Raw genomic sequence first — 20,462 nt, forward strand, 5'->3', positions numbered from 1 at the left:
CAGACAAAAATCTTCTGCTGTATTTCACATCTGACTTCGCAATGCAGGCCAGAACCCTGTGCAGTGTATTTGTAATGGGACTGAATCATTTTATAGCATTAAAAAATATATTTTAAAAATTAACCACCCTCCAACCAGCTCCTAACATTCACGCTCCTTGCCCAGGAAACAGCCATGCACAGGATCACGCTCCAATGCTTTGCTCCTTCTGTATTCAGGGGCCCCTATGATTACAGGCTAGAGCAGTGGTTATCATACTGGGATACGCAAGCTCCTCAGGGGTACGCGAGAAAAATCCAGTAATGGCAGACAACACATTTTATTTAGTAAGACTTGGCAATCTAACCGTAGGTATATTATGACCCTATTTCAGATGGGGGTACACAGTAGACTACATTATTTGGAAAGGGGGACGTAGCCTAAAAAGTTTGAAAACCATTGGGCTAGAGCAAGAAGAGGGTCATGTTGGGTAGCATTTCGGGGGCAGGCAGGTGGGGAGGAAGCTTCCAACCCTTAAGCAGGGAGCAAAGTTGGCATCCCTATAACATACACCTTCTATTTTTAAAGGAAGATGAGGAACTGGAGAAAGAGGATGAAGGGGGCGGGAGAAACAGGGAACTGAGAGGGTGAGAAAATTGCTCACACTCTCAGTTCCCTGTTTTACTGGTGCCAACAGTCGGCCCAGAGGAGAGGGAAAGAGTGATGGAAGAAGCAGCCTGAGGACACCAGCAAGGCAACCAGACCCCTAATGGCAAAGGGTAGGGGACAGAGGTCATTTGCATGCTGGCACATGTCTGTCTTTGGAAGCTAGTGCCTCTGGGTCCCTGTGTTCGGGTTGTGCTGCATTCTGGATAACATGGTGCTCCCCTCAGCAGCCGCCTGCCAATTTCCCTTCACATTCCTCAAGTCGCCCTTGTAACATGCACAGTCCCCTGTACGGTGGGAGCCTCTGTCTCTCTGGGCAGTGAGACTGCCCGCTATTGTCAATGAGACAACAATAATTCTCCCAAGGGACGACTGGGACAAGTACCAACTCTTCAGACAAAGGAGCAGCTGTAAATTCAACTCAGTGCACAACCCCTCAGCATTTATTCACTCATCCCAAATGACTGCAGGAAAACTCGGAGCGCTTACTCCCCTTCCAAACACCAGATCCCTGCGCTCACAAACACACCCTGCACTCTCTCCCCTCAGCCACACAATCAGCACTCCTCCCTCCCGTAACATGCAACCCTACAACCTGCTGACCAGCCTTCCTCTCTCTCTTACAGCAGAGAGTCAGCAACACCACTCCTTCTCAGGAGCTCACCCTGACATCCAGCTGGTCACAAGGTTACCCGCATCATCCATCAAGATTTATGGAATACATCAACCAATCCAGCTTGAATTCCCACCTGCGTCCCCCCAACGTACATCATCTGCCTCCACGCATGCTCACCCCACCGCTGGACACTGCAAACATCAGTTCAAATTAGTCACCAATGCCCAGGTGCTCACCAAGAATGAAGATGCCACAAATGGCTGGTCCAACTTCACCTGTAGGGCTGGAGCTTGCTGGAGTGAAGCTGTCAGTGAGCAACTGCTGCTTCAGGAACTCTGCTTCCGCCTTGCCCTAAGGAACCGCCAGGGCTCACAATAGACACAGGCTCTGTTGGGACGTGCAGTTTGGGCACTGCCAGGACACAGGGAAACACTGGGGCTTTCCACTAGACCCAATCCAGAATTTCAGCCTCCAACTCCTACGCGTCTCCTATCAGAGCAAAGCGGTCAGAAATGCTGCATTATCACTTCCCTTGTCAGAGGGATCCTATCCAGAAGAAAAGCACCTCCAATGGCCTGAGGGAAAGTTTCTCTCTGGCTAGACTCTTCAATAACACCCATTGCAGCGATGGTGCATAACAAGGTGCAAAACCCCCAGAAAACAGGGACTTCACAGCTTACCAGACACTTCTGCTTTCAGGGCCAAGGGACTTTCCCTTCCCATGGGCACAACGAGCTATTTTAGAGCTTGTCTACACTCAACATGTTGCAAGTCCACCTGAGTTATTTTGCATTACAGTGCCTGGCCTCCACACAGTGTTTTTGTTGGGAACCATCTGGTGTTTTAACCCCACTTTGGAAGTAGGTTCACTGAGCTGTGAGATGAGTTTACCCGCAGCAGAGTAGATGTGGATGCATCCCCATCCTGAACCCACTGAGGCACATTTGCCAAGTCCTCTTACTGCTATGCCTTGCTGCTTGGCTGGCTACTGGAGTTATCCTGTTTGCGTCTGTGCCCTGTACTGCTCTGGAGCTATCCTGACCAAACGTGACCTCCCCATCCCACTGAAATGCTGGCAGACAGACTGGTTCTGACTTGAGAGTCCAGCTTTTGTGGAGTTCACACACTTCTGTCATCCTCTTGACTACCGAGCAGCAGCCTTGTTCTTCACCCTGGCACCATACTGAGATCCAGGACTTCACTGCCCTCTGGGAAGAGAAGCGTGGTCAGGCACATCCGAGTGGCAGTCACTTAGCTCAGGGGTACAAGCAGCTTATCATGACAAATGCAGGCTAGGTGGCATGTCCAAGACAGCCTCCAGTACGATGGTAAGGCAAAGGCACTCTGACTGGAGTACAGACCTGGTAACTACTATAGGAAATCTGGGAGAGCCAGAACATCCTGCTAGTACGACGAGGAGCTGGACTGTGTGTTTGAATGGTGTGATCGTCAGCTACCATAGCATGTTGTGGCTCCCTGATTGACCCTCCAAACTAGGATCTTGTCAACTCTGTGATCCCTGGGGCAGAAACAATCGAAGAGATCCAGAACCCTCCAATCACAGCCAGAGAATCAACCCACACCACATGCAGAGACCCAAACTGTGGCAGGGACCAAGTCCAGTAAATATGAAATGACATGTTACATGAGAACTGAATGGGGCAAGGGGTAAGCAACTTAGTTCTGGGCACCATGAGGGCACTACCATATAGGTCTACTTTCTCTCTGCCCCCTGGGCTTTTAATACCCCCACTACCCAAACTGACAGCCACGTCAGACCCTGCAAATTCTATTCCTTTATTTCTATAAATATGCAAACATAAAAACACCTCTTATGCTTGCTGTATACTGCCCAACTCTCCCTTACTGAGGCACTTGCTAGTCTTCACCCACCCAACTGACCCCACCATGCCCACGCAAAATGGCAGCACTGCATGGACTAAGCTGAAGAAAGGCACTTTTATTGCAGCTTAAAATACAGAAAAATATAAAAATTATGTTTCTGGCTCCCAGTTTCACTACTGCCCTCAGCTTGGCACAACCATGAGTTGTGTGTTAAACCACTCAAATCATGCTACAGGCATTTCCCAAAAGAAAACTATTTTAAAGCACTGAAAGGAATTCATCCCTCTGCGTTACTGCAGAATTCTGTTAATTCGGCAGTGCAATTTCTGCTGATCTGCGAGTTTTAAAAAGGAGAACTTACCGCACAAACAGTGCTCTAATTCAGCAGAGAGATGGGCAGTGGTGAGCATAGTGGTTCCCTTACACTCCTGCGCCAGCTCTGGGAGAACCATCCTGCCAAAGAGCAGTAGGGCACAACTTCCCCATTGGCCCAATGCCTTTTTGAACAGAAGGGACACACCTAGGGTGACCAGATGCCCCGATTTTATAAGGACAGTCCCGATTTGGGGGTCTTTTTCTTATGTAGGCTCCTATTACCCCCCACCCCCATCTTTCACACTTGCTGTCTGGTCACCCTAGACACACCTCAGGGTAATATCTTCCAAAGCAATGGCAGCTTGCAGAGGTGCACATGCAATTATGAGCTTGCAATTGCTGCACCCTCTTTAGGTAGCCCCACCAGCCATGCTGACAAATGGCAAAAAACACACTCACTCTTACAAGTGACACCCAGATTTGCGGTCTGAGCAAAATGCATCCCCCACTCTGTGCCCCTGAGCAGCTGCATCATTTTGCAATGGTCTCCAACTGTCCCAATCCATTAGGAAGGTCCTACCCCTTGCTCTCAAATAGGTTGTGCAAAACACAGCACAGGGTGAATAAAAGTCAACTGTGGGGGGGACGGGGACCGATTTTTATTTAATTATTATTTAATTTGGATTTTTTTTATTTTGCTCTTTAAGTTATAATACATTTTTCTTTCTAAAGATAAGCTATTTTAAAAAAACAGTCTAATTTAAATAAAAAATTAATCCTTTGTTTAAGAAATCATGTAGCTATAAATGTGAAACATTTTGATAAGAGAAGTTTACATTTACGGGTGTTTTAATAAAAATACTTTTACATGCTGTTGTGTGTTTAATTAAATGCTAGTTACCATCTTAATGCAGCTCGACACAAGTCAAGAGCAAAAAGTTAATTATCTAGTAAATAAGCAATATCATTCACCACTTTTTAACATACTAAAAATGTACGATTAATAAGGATCTGAAAATATTAAGCTACATAATTGCTTAAATGTAAATTGTTATAGTGTACCCCCCTAGACACCAAAAGATGTACCAAAACGAGCATAAAAGTCTTATTTAGTTGTAAATCAATATGTTTTAATGGTTACATCATCAACCAATGAGAACGTACTTCTCTTTAGAAAATAACTGAAGTCCAAATGAAAAAATTGATTAAAATTGGTGACTTACTGATTTCAAATCAACCCAGCCTGACACAGCAAGCTTCTATCCTAAGAGAAAGACGCTCCTCATCAGCCTCAGTCCCAGGATCCTCCATCTACCTTTCAATCTTCCAAATGCACATTCCACATTCATTCCACATCTACTCAGGAAATGGTTAAACAGTTCCTTTCTCCCTCCAAGTGTCCAGTAAAAGGCTTCATAAGCCACGGCAGCAGAGGGTAAGCCGAATGACTGGTGGGTGGTGATACCAACAATGTCCATCAATACCATTGGTGCAAAAGTTCCATTTGTGATTGTAAAAAAACAGTCCAGGCTTTATAAAGATCCTAGCATCATGAACCTTTCCCAGACTACCCCTCATAAATAAGGTGTGATGGGTTGGATCACAGAAACCCCCTTGGGGCTGCCACCTGATGTGCCAAGACTACTTCTGCCCCTGCTTCCCTGCCAGCTTGGGACTTCAGCACCCTGTCTTGCTGAGCCAGACACACCCGTCTGCTCCAACACAGACCCAGGGTCTGAATTACTTGCCCCATAGCTGCAGTCTTACCCTGAAAGCTGCTTACAGAAGTGTTCTTATTTTTAACACTCAGATGCCCAACTCCCAGTGGGGTCTAAACCCAAATAAATCCATTTTACCCTGTATAAAGCTTACACAGGGTAAACTCAAATTGTTCGCCCTCTATAACACTCCCCCCCCCCCAGGTATTAATTAACCCAGCATATGTATTAATAAGTAAAAAGTGATTTTATTAAATACAGAACATAGGATTTAAGTAATTCCAAGTACTAACAGACAGAACAAAGTGAATTACCAAGTAAAATAAAACATGTAAATTGAGTCTAATACAGTAATACGACTGAGTACAGATAAAAACCTCACCAGTAAGTTTCCTTTTACAGACTAGTCTTCTAGTCTGGGTCCAGCAATCACTCACACCCCCTGTGGTTACTGTTCTTTGTTCTAGTTTCTTTTAGATATCCTTGGGGTGGAGAGGCTCTCTCTTTAGTCAGCTGAAGACCCTATGGAGGGGTCTCCCATGGGCTTAAATAGACTCTCTCTTGTGGGTGGAGACCCCCTCCTCTCTCCTATGCAAAGTCCAGCTCCAAGATGGAGTTCTGGAGTCACCTGGGCAAGTCACATGTCCATGCATGACTCTCAGTTTTTACAGGCAGAAGCCATTGCCCACATGGTATCTTCAGTGTCTCTAGGAAGATTTCTTACGTGGATTGGAGCATTCCAAGATGCATTGTTCCTTAAATGCTTCTTAACTGGGCACTTAACTCTGCGAATTCCTCACATGAACCCACACTAACCAGGGCCAGCTCCAGGCACCAGCCAAGCAAGCTCGTGCTTGGGGCGGCAGATTCAAAGGGGCGGCATTCTGGCCAATCCTAGGGCGGCACAGCCGCCTTTTTTTTTCCCCCCCTTTTTTTTTTTTTTTTTTTTTTTACTTTGTTTGCCACTCTGGCCGCCCTGTAGGGGGCGGTGGCGCGGAGGAGGGGAGCACCCTGCTGGAAGCCGGCTGCACGCTCCGTCTGCCCCAGCCAGTGCCTGGTCTGCAACAAGCCCAGCAGCCCGCGTCCTTCCCTCCCCGCCGACCGGAGCGGCGCAGAGCCCTCCTGGCAGGCAGCGTGGCAGGAGGGGCTGAGTGGTGAGCGCCCTGGCTGGAGGAAGCCCTGGCCGCTTCCCTTCTCTGTCTCCCCACGCTCCCTCCCCCGTCCCACCTGCTAGCCGGGGTGCACACTCCACTGCCTGGGGCATGTCTGCAGCGCAGGGAGTCCCACTAGCCAAAAGTTTGCACCCTGGCTCCGGCCGCCCCGCAGGTTGTTGGGGTTTTTTGGGGGTTTTTTTTTGGCTTGGGACGGCAAAAAAGCCAGAGCCGGCCCTGATACTAACACCACGTTCTTGTAAAACCTGGTATAAGGCAGGTCAGTGTCTTGGGCCTGAAGCTCATGCTGTGAGGTAAAAATCACCGGCATCAGGTCAGTGACCTTCCATATAGGAAATGTAACTCTCCGAAACCAAACCGTTCAGATGGAAAGTACACATTTCACTCCTTGTTTTTGGTATCAAACATTAGTATTACACCGCCCAGCTGAGGCCAAGAAGTAGTACTAGAAAGGCTATAACAAGTAACAAGCAATCTAAGTAGCCCCAGACAGGCATCAAAATGCATTACTATTTATAAGCCAATCATCTGATCCTCCTAACAGAAATCCTATCCCGTTAGAGTCTCCTGCAGAGGACTTGGGAGGGGAGGAAAGGGGATGTTTCTCTAGATATATGTTCTTTATTAACTCAGTAGAAGCCAAATGCAATCTTGCAAAAGATAATGTACTTCAGCCACCAATGGACACTCACGATAGCTCTCCCGCATATGGGGGAAAACTGAGTATGAGTTTAGTTGCTGGGGACGATAAGTTGGAAAGCATAGGAAATAGGAAAGTCTGTCAACATACCAAAGGCTAGATCAGGGGTTGGCAACCTGCGGCACGCGTGCCAAACATGGCACACGAGCCGATTTTGAGCGGCACGCAGCTGCCTGCCGCATTCCTGGCCCCCAGCCCCACCGCCCACCGCTCTCCCCTGTGGGGGCAGGAGGCAGAAGCTTGGTCCTGTGGCAACCAAGCTTCCCCCTCCCCCGCTTCTTCCCCCAGAGTGGTGCTTTCCTGCCCCCCCCCCTCCTTCTCTGCGCCGATCAGCTGATGGCCCTAGCGATGGGGAGGGGGGAAGAGCAGCAGCGTGCAGCAGTTCCCTAGAGGGGACAGAGAGAGGTAGGGACAGGGCCTTGGGGAAGGGGGTGGAACAGGGCATATCCCTTCCAGCCCCCTGCCCTGAGCCGCTCATGGAGCACCCCAGCCCTCTGCCCTGACCCCCCCCACACACAGTCTTCTGTCCTACACCCCCCACGCCCCCCAGCCCTCTGCCCTGACCCCCCACACACTCAGCATTCTGCCCTGCAGCCCCCATACCCCCCAGCCCTCTGCCCTGATCCCTGAACCCCCTCACACCCAGCGCTCTGCCCTGACCCCCCCCACACACTCAGCTTTCTGCCCTGCAGCCCCCATACCCCCAGCCCTCTGCCCTGACCCTTGAACCCCCCCACACCCAGCCTTCTGCCCTGACCCCCCACACACACTCAGCTTTCTGCCCTGCAGCCCCCATACCCCCAGCCCTCTGCCCTGACCCTTGAACCCCCTCACACTCAGCCTTCTGCCCTGACCCCCCCCACACACTCAGCTTTCTGCCCTGCAGCCCCCATACCCTCAGCCCTCTGCCCTGACCCTTGAACCCCCCCACACCCAGCCCTCTGCCCTGACCCCCCACACACTCTCAGCTTTCTGCCCTGAACCCCACCGACCCCAACACACACCCAGCCTTCTGCCCTACACCCCCACACACCCCGGTCCTCATCCCTGAACACCCCCCGCCACCTCAGCCCTCATCCCTGACCCCTGAAACCGCCCCACCCAGGTCTGGGGTCCTGGCCGCAGGCCCTGCTCAGCCCGCTGCTGGCCTAGGTGAACAGAACCCCAGGCTGACAGCGAGCTGAGCAGGCTGGCGGCATAAGATCAACATTTTAATTTAATTTTAAATGACGCTTCTTAAATATTTTGAAAACCTTGTTTACTTTACATACAATAGTTTAGTTATATAATATAGACTTACAGAAAGAGACCTTATAAAAATGTTTAAATGTATGACCGGCACGCGAAACCTTAAATGAGAGTGAATAAATGAAGACTCGGCACAGCACTTCTGAAAGGTTGCCGACCCCTGGGCTAGATTGTGCACTTGCTCCTAGCTCCGAATATGAAGCAGTGCATAGCAGTGCTGTTTCAAGAGCAGCCCTGAGAAAGAACTGTAAAGGAATAGGTGATATCAGAGGGGAACAAATGAAAAATGTGTGTAGATTTGTTTCTTGTTTGGTAATAGGGTGGACTTCTTTTTGAAGGGGTTATGGGCATCTTTATTTATTAGGTTCATGTACTAGTGGAAAAGTAATAATACATAAAACAAATATTAAGCACTACCTTTTGAGACTTCGATTCTTCTGTCGTTGTAGATGTCTCTAAGCTTATTCTATGAAGGCTGACATTTTCCTGCAAACAGAAGTAAAAATCTCAGTGAAAAACTATGCATTGAAATCTAGAGAAGCATTTTCAACAAATGCAATACCCATCCCTTTGACTTAGCTTCTTCCCTCAATAACTACAAGCAGGGAAGGGAGAGAAGATTTTTGAAGACTTTTTTGTAATTATTTGTTACTTTTTAATTACCTGAGAGGCACTACCAAGGTGAGCATCAGATATGACTAGATAGAATAAAGATTTCATTTCCACTTGGCACTGTAATTTTTTCTAGTTAAAAGTAATTGTGTGTTAACTTTCAATTCTTTATTTTCATGCAAGGAAATGTCCATGAATTTCTAATGAAGACAAACTCTACACTCCCCTGAGAAATGGCGCCTCTGAGCTCTGGCATCTTTTTTCTGTATCTTCAGCCCAGTACTTGCAAGTGCTTTGAAGGATAGGCTTAAAATTCAAAATGATCTGGGCAAACTGGAGAAATGGTCTGAAGTAAACAAGATGAAATTCAATAAGGACAAATGCAAAGTGCTCCACATAGGAAGGAACAATCAGTTGCACACATACAAAATGGGAAATGACTGCCTAGGAAGGAGCACTGCGGAAAGGGATCTGGGGGTCATAGTGGATCACAAGCTAAATATGAGATAACAGTGTAACGCTGTTGCAAAAAAAGCAAACATCATTCTGGGATGTATTAGCAGGAGTATTGTAAGCAAGGCACTAGAAGTAATTTTTCCGCTCTACTACGCGCTGATTAGGCCTCAACTGGAGTATTGTGTCCAGTTCTGGGTGCCACATTTCACGAAAGATGTGGACAAATTGGAGAGGGTCCAGAGAAGAATGGGTGCATAACTGGCTGGATAACCGTACTCAGAGAGTAGTTATTAATGGTTCCCAATCCTGCTGGATAGGTATAACAAGTGGGGTTCCGCAGGGGTCTGTTTTGGGACCGGCTCTGTTCAATATCTTCACCAACGACTTAAATATTGGCATAGAAAGTACGCTTATTAAGTTTGCAGATGATACCAAACTGGGAGGGATTGCAATTGCTTTGGAGGATAGGGTCATAATTCAAAATGATCTGGGCAAACTGGAGAAATGGTCTGAAGTAAATAGGATGAAGTTTAATAAGGACAAATGCAAAGTGCTCCACTTAGGAAGGAACAATCAGTTTCACACATACAGAATGGGAAGAGACTGTCTAGGAAGGAGTATGGCAGAAAGGGATCTAGGGGTTATAGTGGACCACAAGCTAAACGTGAGTCAACAGTGTGATGCTGTTGGAAAAAAAGCAAACGTGATTCTGGGATGCATTAACAGGTTTGTTGTGAGCAAGTCATGAGAAGTCATTCTTCCACTCTGCTCTGCTCTGGTCAGGCCTCAACTGGAATATTGTGTCCAGTTCTGGGCACCACATTTCAAGAAAGATGTGGAAAAATTGGAGAGGGTTCAGAGAAGAGCAACAAGAATGATTAAAGGTCTTGAGAACATGACCTAGGAAGGAGGCTGAAAGAATTGGGTTTGTTTAGTTTGGAAAAGAGAAGACTGAGAGGGGACATGATAGCAGTTTTCAGGTATCTAAAAGGGTGTCGTAAGGAGGAGGGAGAAAACTTGTTCATCTTCGCCTCCAAGGATAGAACAAGAAGCAATGGGCTTAAACTGTAGCAAGGGAGGTTTAAGTTGGACATTAGGAAAAAGTTCTTAACTGTCAAGGTGGTTAAACACTGGAATAAATTGCCTAGGGAGGTTGTGGAATCTCCATCTCTGGAGATATTTAAGAGTAGATTAGATAAATGTCTATCTGGGATGGTCTAGACAGTATTTGGTCCTGCCATTAGGACAGGGGACTGGACTCGATGACCTCTCGAGGTTCCTTCCAGTCCTAGAGTCTAAACAAAAATGATTAAAGGTCTAGAAAACATGACCTATGAGGGAAGATTGAAAAAACTGGGTTTGTTTAGTCTGGAGAAGAGAAGAGTGAGGGGGGATTTGATAGCAGCATTCAACTACTTGAAGGGGGGTTCCAAAGAGGATGGAGCTCGGCTGTTCTCAGCGGTGGCAGATGACAGAACAAGGAGCAATGGTCTTCAGTTGCAGTGGAGGTCGTCTAGGTTGGATATTAGGAAACACTATTTCACTAGGAGGGTGGTTAAGTACTGGAACAAATTGCCTAGGGAGGTTGTGAAATCTCCATCATTGGGGATTTTTAAAAGCAGGTTGGACAAACACCTGTCAGGGATGGTCTAGATAATACTTAGTCCTGCCTTAAGTGCAGGGGACTGGTCTAGGTGACCTCTCGAGGTCCCTTCCAGTTCTATAATTCTACTCAGACCAGGTCACTCCCATGTAGGGCATTGGAATATAAAGTTGAGGTCAGGATGGTTTTGCCTTAAGGGGGGAGAGACCAGAGGCACTCTCAGGAAGAAGCTGTCCCAAGAGAACACTCATTGTGCTCATAATCATGGAGACAGAGTTATAACCTACATGATCACACAGTGCATGGGATACACACATAATGGTTCTGGATGCGAGCCCAGTGAATCACAAAGCATTTTGTTTGGCATCCCTGAACACAGCCATACCAATCCACCCTCCACAAAAGCCAGGGATAAGGAGCCATTCTCTGAAGAGCCGCACATGTAGTAACCTTCCCCCTGGCACTACCACCTGCTACAGCGGTGATGCAGCAGCACAGAATGCCAATGAGAGGGCAGACTGAGCTGGGGAGCGGGCTCAGGATCCACCCAAAGGGGCAGTTGGGAAAAAAAGCTGTTAGAAAAGGAGAAGAATCTCAATGCTGAGCTAGCGGATGAACGGGACGACCCTGGGTAGGAGGTGAGGTGATAAGAGAAGAACAGGACAATAAAAGTAGGAGACTGGGAAGTGAGAAAGAGGAAAGAAAGAAAATAGGAATGGTTTCAGGTCAGGAGAAACAGGTACTATTGGAGAAGGGAAGTAGAGGGAAATAAAATCTACAGCAAGGGTTGGCATCCTTTCAGAAGGGTGTGCTAAGTCTTCATTTATTCACTCTAATTTAAGGTTTTGCGTGCCACTAATACATTTTAACATTTTTAGAAGGTCTCTTTCTATAAGTCTATAATATATAACAAACTATTGTTGTATGTAAAGTAAATAAGGTTTTTAAAATGTTTAAGAAGCTTCATTTAAAATTAAATTAAAATGCAGAGCCCCCCAGACTGGTGGCCAGGACCCGGGCAGTGTGAGTGCAACTGAAAATCAGCTGGCATGCCATAGGTTGCCTACCCCTGATCTACAGACTTACCAGAGACAGAGCATCAGGGGGAAAAACTGAAAGAAAATATCATTGGCGAAAAGGGGAATTGATCAAAAAGCTGTGTTAGATTAAAACAGATCCTGAAAACAGTAAATGAAAAGCCCACCCAGAAAGGACCGAAAGTGAGTGAGCAGAGAGAATGACTGTTTAAACATCTGTTGAAGGAACACGGTTCAAAGGTGCCTAATGGACAAGTGAGGGCCCACAAAGCAAAGAAACCTCACTTGTGGATAAACTTGGTAGAAGAGGTACAGCCACAGGAACATCGAATCCAAGGAGCACTTCAAGCCAAAGAGAGGCAAAGAATAGAACAGCAAGAGTGGAGCTGGACTTAGAGTGAAGGAGAGGAAGAGTTTCTTCTCTGAAGCGACAGTCTATGGTAATCTCTTTTGTTCTTGGTAACAACAACGCGTTTGGTACTAACTGTACAGCAAGTCCAAGCACACAAAAGGTTAACAAGTTGGTAACCTATAGTTTATTATCGTAAGTAGTAAGTCTTTGGTAATGTTCTATATTATCTATGCTCCTGGTACAAGTTTGGGGTTTTCCCTTAGAAAGTTATAAACATTTCAAATGATCCCTTTTGTTGTGGTTTGCCTCTCCTCACAGTTACCATAGCCTAGCCAAGCCGGGTCACCACACAAACACTTATCAGTTCTACAAAATCCACCTGGGGGGGGGAACAAAACAGGCAGAGTGTTTTGGGGGACAGACGGTACGTCTACACTTACCTGCCGGTTCGACGCGGAGAGTTCGACTTTTTGGAGTTCGAACTATCGCGTCTGATCTAGACGCGATAGTTCGAACTCCGGAAGCGCCGCGGTCGACTCCGGTACTCCACCTCGGCAGAAGGAGTTGGCGGAGTCAACGGGGGAGCCGCGGAGTTCGACCCCGCCGCGTGTGGACGGGTGAGTTGTTCGAATTAGGGTACTTCGAATTCAGCTACGCTATTCACGTAGCTGAATTTGCGTACCCTAATTCGAACCCCCTTCTTAGTGTAGACCAGGCCAGAGGCAACAATGTAAGTTGGTGTCCCTTTGACCTCTGAGGTCTGAACACCATCCTGATAGACTCCTCTAAGGTACTGGGTGGAGCTGCTGCTCCTAACATATTGCTCAAATTCCTGCCTCCGAGATGGGCCAGAGACTTCGGTTTGCTGGAGGGCTTCGCTACACATACTGACAAAAAGACCTCCTCCCAGCTAGGGTATGAAGCTGCAGCAAAACATGAGATTTGGAAGATGTGGCTAAATAACTCCAGCAGTGGGGTGACACCGCTCTGGAAACTTACTTACCCATCCTGCCCTCCTCAGAACATTACATACAGGTTCACTTTTATCAGTGAAAGTTACAGTGCCCATTGCTGCAAACGAACACTCATTTACAAACCCTTTTAATTAGATGTGTCAGACTAGTGCCTGTACAAGTTAGTTCTCAGATAGCTCCCCATCTTTACACTAGCCTCCTTACTCTCTCCCAGGAATGCCCTGAAAGCTATGTGAACAATGAGAAGACTAGTAAGTAAGCAGATTTCAAATCAGAATGACAAAAAAGCACCCTTACCACTTAGGACTTCACATGCCTCCATATAAACCAAGCAAATACATCATAATGTAGTAAATCAGGAAGCCACAGCAACTCAAAACACCCAACAGCTCTGGCCCACAGTGCTACATAAACCATTCATATAATATAGTCCCCAGAGATACTGCATGTGGTTGCAGTATCCATCACAAATAATGCTCCTGAAATGGATAGCATTATTCAACCAATGTCACTGTGTGGGTTGGAAGTGCATGACTTTAACTGTTGTGACAACTGGGACTACAAATTAACCCTGATTGTGAGCTCAATTGTAAAAAGGAGTGAAAGTCATGAAGTGTCACTATAACTTACAATAACAATGGTTGATAGGAAAAGTTGCAAAAGGGAGACACATTGAACTGGTCCAAACAAAAAGACTTTCTGATATAATTCAAGGACTGCGTTAAGATCATGCTGGGTAACCAAGAGAAGCTATTCCACCCATCGTTCCCTTTTGGGGTCCTTAAAGAAGGGAACTTCGGGAGAAAAACTGGCTATTGTAGCAAGCGTTACCATTATGGCTGCCACCTTCAGCATCTCCTGAGGCCACCCCAGGCCTTTGTCATCCTGATCCTGAGAGATGTCCTGACCAAACTGGGCCAGAGAGAAGGATCCAGATGATATCGTCACTTCTACCAACTCCAGCTGAATCCCAACCACCTGGAATGTGAAACTTTGTCACAAAACCCTCCCTTGCCCTGGTGTCTTCTTTACCTTCCCCACCTGATTTCTCCTCTTTCCTACTCTCTCCTTTTCCCTTCTGTCTAATAAGAGTCTGGCTTCACCAGCCAAGCCTGCTGTAAACCTGTGACCAGAAACAGGCAGCTAAAAGCAAGGCCCTAAAACAGGGGTTCTCAAACTGGGGGTCAGGACCCCACAGGGGGCCGTGAGGATATTATATGGGGGGGTCACGAGCTGTCAGCCTCCACAGCAAACCCCACTTTGCCCCCAGCATTTATAATGGTGTTAAATATATACAAACAGTGTTTTTAATTTATTAGGGGAGTCGCACTCAGAGGCTTTCTATGTGAAAGTAGTCACCAGTACAAAAGTTTGAGAACCACTGCCCTAAAAAGCCAGATGCTGCTATGAGTCTGTCAGTTCTTGGGCTGCCTGATAAGACCGTGCGCTATGCCTGTGTTTTTCCAGCAGTGAGGGTACAAGTGGAAGTCAGAGACAGAAGCTGCATTTTTTGTCTGCGCTGTTCATTTCTCTCCCCATTTTGTGTGTCTTAGGCCTGGTCTACACTACGTGTTTACACCGAATTTAGCAGCGTTAAACCGATTTAACCCTGCACCCGTCCACACAACGAAGCCCTTCCCTTCCCTTGTGGACGGCAGATGGTACAGTAGGATTGGTATCCGTCGTCATCGTCCCGTGGGTGCTCCTGGCTGGCCTCGGTGAGGTCGGCCGGGGGAACCTGGGCAAAAATGGGAATGACTCCAGATCATTCTCTTCTTTAAGTTTTGTCTAATGGAGATTCAGTCCTGCCTGGAGTATCATGCCAGCTGGAGGCTTCTGCCTCAGGCTGCTCTCCCAGTCAGCAGCACCGCACGGTTACGCCTACCCCTTGCTACCAGGGCTCACAATCAGATACTTAGACCTCTACATTTTGCTGCAAATAAAAAAATTAAGCTGCCGTTTAGAACTGTCCCCCAACATACATATCCCGGGACATTTTGTATTTTACCAGTGTCAACCAAAGGCCCACACACAAATGGAGATTCAGTCCTGCCTGTGCTTCTATCCTAGTGCTTATCACAGATTCCCATTTTCAGCTATAGGCTGAGCAAGTGCAGAATGGTGGTTTCACTCTATTTCGCTGTAAGCCAACCGCCCTCCCCTCCTCCCTTTGATCTCCGCTTGCAGAGGCAAAAAAGTCAGTGTTATTTCTTATTCCTGCATTCTTTATTACTTCACCACACAAATGGGGGGATAACTACCATGGTAGCCCAGGAGGGGTGGGGGAGAAGGGAAGCAACGGGTGGCGTTGTTGCAGGGGCACTCCCTAGAATGGCATGCAGCTCATCATTTCTGCGGGATGTCTGGGGCTCTGACCCGGAGCGGCCGTTTGCCTCTCTGGTTCTTTAGTAGGCTTGCCTGATATTCTAGGCAGGACTGACTCTCCATTAGACAAAATAAAGAAGAGAATGACCTGGAGAGTCATTCCTATTGTTGTCCAGGCGTCCCCGACCGACCTCACCAAGGCCGGCCAGGAGCACCCATGACAGCAGCAGACGGTACAGTATGACTGGTAACCGTCTTTGCTAACTTGCAAAGGCAAGGGGATGCTGCTGTGTAGCACTGCAGTACCATGTCTGTCAGCAGCACCCAGTAGACATACGGTGACAGTGAAAAAAGGCTAAACAGGCTCCATGGTTACCATGCTATGGCATCTGCCAGGGCAATCCAGAGAAAAAGGGCGCGAAATGATTGTCTGCCGTTGCTTTCACGGAGGAAGGATGGAGTGACGACATTTACCCAGAATCACCCGCGACACTGTTTTTGCTCCATCATGCATTGTGATCTCAACCCAGAATTCCAATGGGCGGGGGAGACTGCGGGAACTATGGGATAGCTACGGGATAGCTACCCACAGTGCAACGCTCCGGAAATCGACGCTCGCCTCGGTACATGGACGCACACCGCCGAATTAATGTGCTTAGTGTGGCCGCGTGCACTCGACTTTATACAATATGTTTTACAAAACCGGTTTATGTAAAATCGGAATAATCCCGTAGTGTAGACATACCCTTTGTCATGTTCTTTCTTCTGAGGAAATGGGATTAAACAATAACAGCAACGACAACTGCTCCAGCCATCTTTGAATCCATCTAAGGGTACATCTACACAGCAATGTAAGCCTAGGGATAGTGGGACTCAAGTCAGCTGACCCATGTCAGGGAACTCTGGGTTTGAGCATCTACACTGTATTTTGACCACAGGTTAAGGATTTTCTGACCCACACTCAAACCTAGGGCTCTGGCATCCACACTGCAGTGCACAGACACGAGTGAAAGTAACCCTAACCCATAGTGGCTAGCACCCTCCCCCCCCCCCCCCACTGCATGTTGAAACTCTAACCCTATGAATGTGTTACACTGTGGGAAAACTCTGCTGCCCACCCTGCTTCCTAACTCTGAGGGTGCTATTGACGGGACTCAGGAGCACAGGAGTAGATAACTGCATAAATAGCTCCTTTGGTGGCGGTCTCAGCAGAATGACTGCAATTTTAGAAAGCTTCATGCTGAACTACCATCTAACCTGAGAACAGGGTTCTCCACCTTTAGGCTGAGTCAGATTGGCAGGAAAATGCCTATGTGCACATGTCTGAGGATAATTAGGACATCAACGGGCTGTCAAACTATTAAAATGAAAATTTGCAATTCTTAATTTTTAAAATCGGCTATTCAGTGATGGTGTTGTTGTTTGGTTGTTTATTTATTTTTGTCTGTTTGTTTTGAAGTTTGACATAAAATATAGGTTTCAGAGGAAAAAAAACACACACACAGCCTGTGGAGAGGTGAAGGGCATCCCCAGGACTTGGATCCCTGGGAGGCTGTAGGTAAGTTTTGGGGCTGGTTCCCACTCACCACCCTCACACTGCCTGGGCACCCCTATACATTTAGCCAGAGGGGGCTGAGGGAAAGCACCTGGGAGCAAGACACAGAGAGCAGAGCAGGAACCAAGTAGCAGACCTCCAAAATCTGGGTGTGCTCTTATGACCAAGAAGTTGCTCTTTTTGCAAAAAGCATCTTCTGATTGGTCTCCACTGAAAACCCTGCAGGCTCTCTGATTGCATGCGTGCAGACTGGTGTCCAACAGACAATGGGTTAATGCTGATCATCTGAGCTGCTACGGTTTGCAAAGAGAGGTGTGGCTTCCATTTGCAAGAGTGTAATAGACTGCACCTCAGATTTTTGGCATAGAGAGGACTAAGGAAGTTGCCCCAAGGAACAATGGGATACATTCAAAGGACTTCTGGGATTGAGACAAGAGGGGGCTAAGACACATGCAGAGGAAAGCAATAAGATTTGGATTCTAGGTCCCAGCTTAACATGGGCTCGTACCCTTCAGGGTCCTAGGACCTTAGAGTCAAGCCCTAGATTAACACAATTGGTATGTGGACGCAAGGGTGGTTAGGCTTGTCACCTAGGCCGTGCTTACATTGCTGTGTAGACATACCCTAAGCGATTAAAAGAGCTAGGTTATAAACACTGGGAGAAACACAGACACTCCACTTTCTACTGGCTGAGCCTGGGGACAGGAAGGCAGGACATGGGCCCCGGGGAGCGGATGACTAAGTTGAAATCTCTTTATGAAAGCTAGAGCTGTACAAACATTCTTTGTCACCTTCTGGCTGAGGTAATTTCCTATCATTTTTTAATACACTGACCACTCTTATTTCAAGTGGCCCAAGTGATGGAGTTGTAACCCACACACCTCCTAGGTGTGGTGTTCTGTTCCAATCTAGTGGCACCAAGACCACTTAGAGAGAGATTAATGAGTCTGCTATACAGCTTAGAGCTATATGGCTTTTAGCTCATGCATTTAGCTCCAGAGGTCCCAGGTTCGATCCCACCCACCGACGACAGGGATCTGTCAGTGTTACAGAGGTACCACCATTTTCTGAGAGAGACTAGTATCACACAGTGGCAGATTTTCCCTGGCTTAGGTTTATAACTAGGAGTACCAGGGCAAAACTATCTATCATCCTAAATTCCTCTCCAGCCTTGCTTGTCACCCACTTGAAACAGTTGTAGGGTTATGGCCCCTCTGCTCAAGCTATATATAAAAGCAGGTTGCGTTAATAACTGTTCCTCTACTTTTCCCACCCATTGCAAGCTTGAATGAACTGAAAGTTTCCATAGCTGCTCATGCATATATGTTCCATCTAAATAAATCTCACACCTGCAGTTCTGCAAATAAGTGCAACATGATCAGAGGAACTCCAGCAATTATGGCTGCTCAGCAATCAACATATAGAAAACGGTACTCAGCTTTTGATGACACTTCAACCAAAGCAGAAACCTCTCCCTTTCCCAGAAAGTCTGAGAGGAACAGAAACTAAAACCAAATAAAAACATCATCCACTGCTATGTGAGATCGTTCTGAAGTCTCAGCAACATAAACCTTTTGGCCAACAGAGCAAACAATCTCACCTAGAAACCATGCTGTAAGCCAAGGGTAGGCAACCTATGGCATGTGTGCCAAAGGTGGCACACAAGCTGATTGTCAGTGGCACTCACACTGCCTGGGTCCTGGCCACCGGTTCGGGGGGCTCTGCATTTTAATTTAAAATTAAGCTTCTTAAACATTTTTTCAAACCTTATTTACTTTACATACAACAATAGTTTAGTTATATATTACAGACTTATAGAAAGAGACCTTCTAAAAATGTTAAAATGTATTACTGGTACGCGAAACCTTAGAGTGAATAAACAAAGACTCAGCACAGCCCTTCTGAAAGGCTGCCGACCCCTGCTGTAAGCAGTAGATAGAAGTCTAGAAGAACAGATCCAAAACAGGTTAGACTTAAAATATCTGCCATTCTGTGTAGATCTTGCACCCCAGTGATATGTGGACAGACTCTTTGCAGAGACAGAAGGAGCAAGTATATTAAACTGGAATTGGAAACCGGGAGATAAATTGCCCAATGCAATGCTAGAAAGACCAAGCATGCAGCCAACATGACTGAGAAGAAGCTGAACCTGGGGGAGCAGAGCACTTTTCACTTCAGTGTTTAAATATGAGAAACAGCAAGACAGACAGAACCTCAACTGATGAGACGTGACAGGAGACTTCCCTTGTCAGATGCATTCAACCCCCACCTGTGAGTGACCCTTGGACAAGCAAAGAGAAAACACTGGCCCCCAGCCATCGACTCACAGCCGCCAAGGCCCCACTGAGCATCCAGCCCGCCTCCTGCGGACCAGGCCAGAGACCGACCCAAGCCATAGCACAGCCCCCAGGGAGCGAGCCCGGGGCGGGGGCAGAGCAGGATGGCCCGGGGCGGGAGGGGCTTGCTTCAAGCAAGGGGCGGAGGGCAAAGGGCGGGCTGGGCTCGGGGCGGGGCGGGGCCGGCGGGCGGCCCGCGGGGAGAAGGGTGAAGCCCGGGGCAATGTGAGGGGCCGTGTCGGGGACGCGCCCCGGGGCACGCGCACGGCTCCGTCCAGCGGGCCTGCACGCGGAGCGCGCCCCGGGGCACGTGCCCAGGCTCGCCCCCGGAGAGGCTGTGGGCGGAAGTCCCCGCGCGCAAGGGGCGGAGGCGCGATAGGCCCCCGGCGGCGGGACCCGGCCGGGGGGGCCCTGCACCCAGCGCGGGGGTCTCACCTCGGTCCGTCTCCGCCACTCCCGCCCTGCCGCGTACACCTCCACGCAAAGACCCTGCCACTGCAACCAATCAGCGCCCGCCCCGCCGCGGGCCAATCAGCGAACGGAATCTCCTCCCGCCCCACGGCACCGCCCAGCCTGGGCCCGCGGAGATCGAACACACCCCCGCACTGCCAGCCTATCGGGGGCGCGCGAGGGGCGGGACCACGCAGCGAAACGTCCAGTGACAAATCACAGCGCGTCCCCGGCGAGCCAATGGGCAGAGTGGGCAGGACCACCGGCTCCTCCCCGGCACCCAAGGGGGCGCACCCGCGATTATTGGTGGCTCAGAAAGGCGGGTCCGCACGTCACAGGAACTGGAAAGGGGCACTTCCGGGGTTCCGGGGCCTGGCGAGTTGAGATCCGGGGGAGGGTCCTCATGTCACTCAGAGCCCTGGCCCCGCCCCGTAGTTCTGCCGGTTGCGGGAGGGGCTGTGCCGGCCGGCGCGGTGGGGGCAGGGCGGGGGAAGGGGATTGGC

At 48.3% G+C, this 20,462-nt stretch overlaps 1 protein-coding gene across 3 annotated transcripts in view; it reads right to left on the reverse strand.

Annotated features, from left to right (window-relative positions):
* MTMR4 (myotubularin related protein 4) overlaps positions 1-20,029 on the reverse strand; it is a 107,493-nt gene extending 87,464 nt beyond the window's left edge. For 2 of the 3 annotated variants that reach the window (XM_044993755.1, XM_044993757.1), the window contains exons 1-2: positions 19,945-20,029; positions 8,677-8,745 (exon numbers count right to left, since the gene is read on the reverse strand). The gene's annotated coding sequence lies outside the window, so the exon portion shown is untranslated. Of the gene's footprint in view, positions 1-8,676; positions 8,746-19,442; positions 19,462-19,944 lie in introns of those variants that run through there. The other variant, XM_044993756.1, reaches the window with a different exon arrangement.
* Positions 20,030-20,462: the final 433 nt, after the last annotated feature.

Source organism: Mauremys mutica, chromosome 19 (genome assembly GCF_020497125.1).
Source record: "Mauremys mutica isolate MM-2020 ecotype Southern chromosome 19, ASM2049712v1, whole genome shotgun sequence".
Classification (NCBI taxonomy): domain Eukaryota; kingdom Metazoa; phylum Chordata; order Testudines; family Geoemydidae; genus Mauremys; species Mauremys mutica.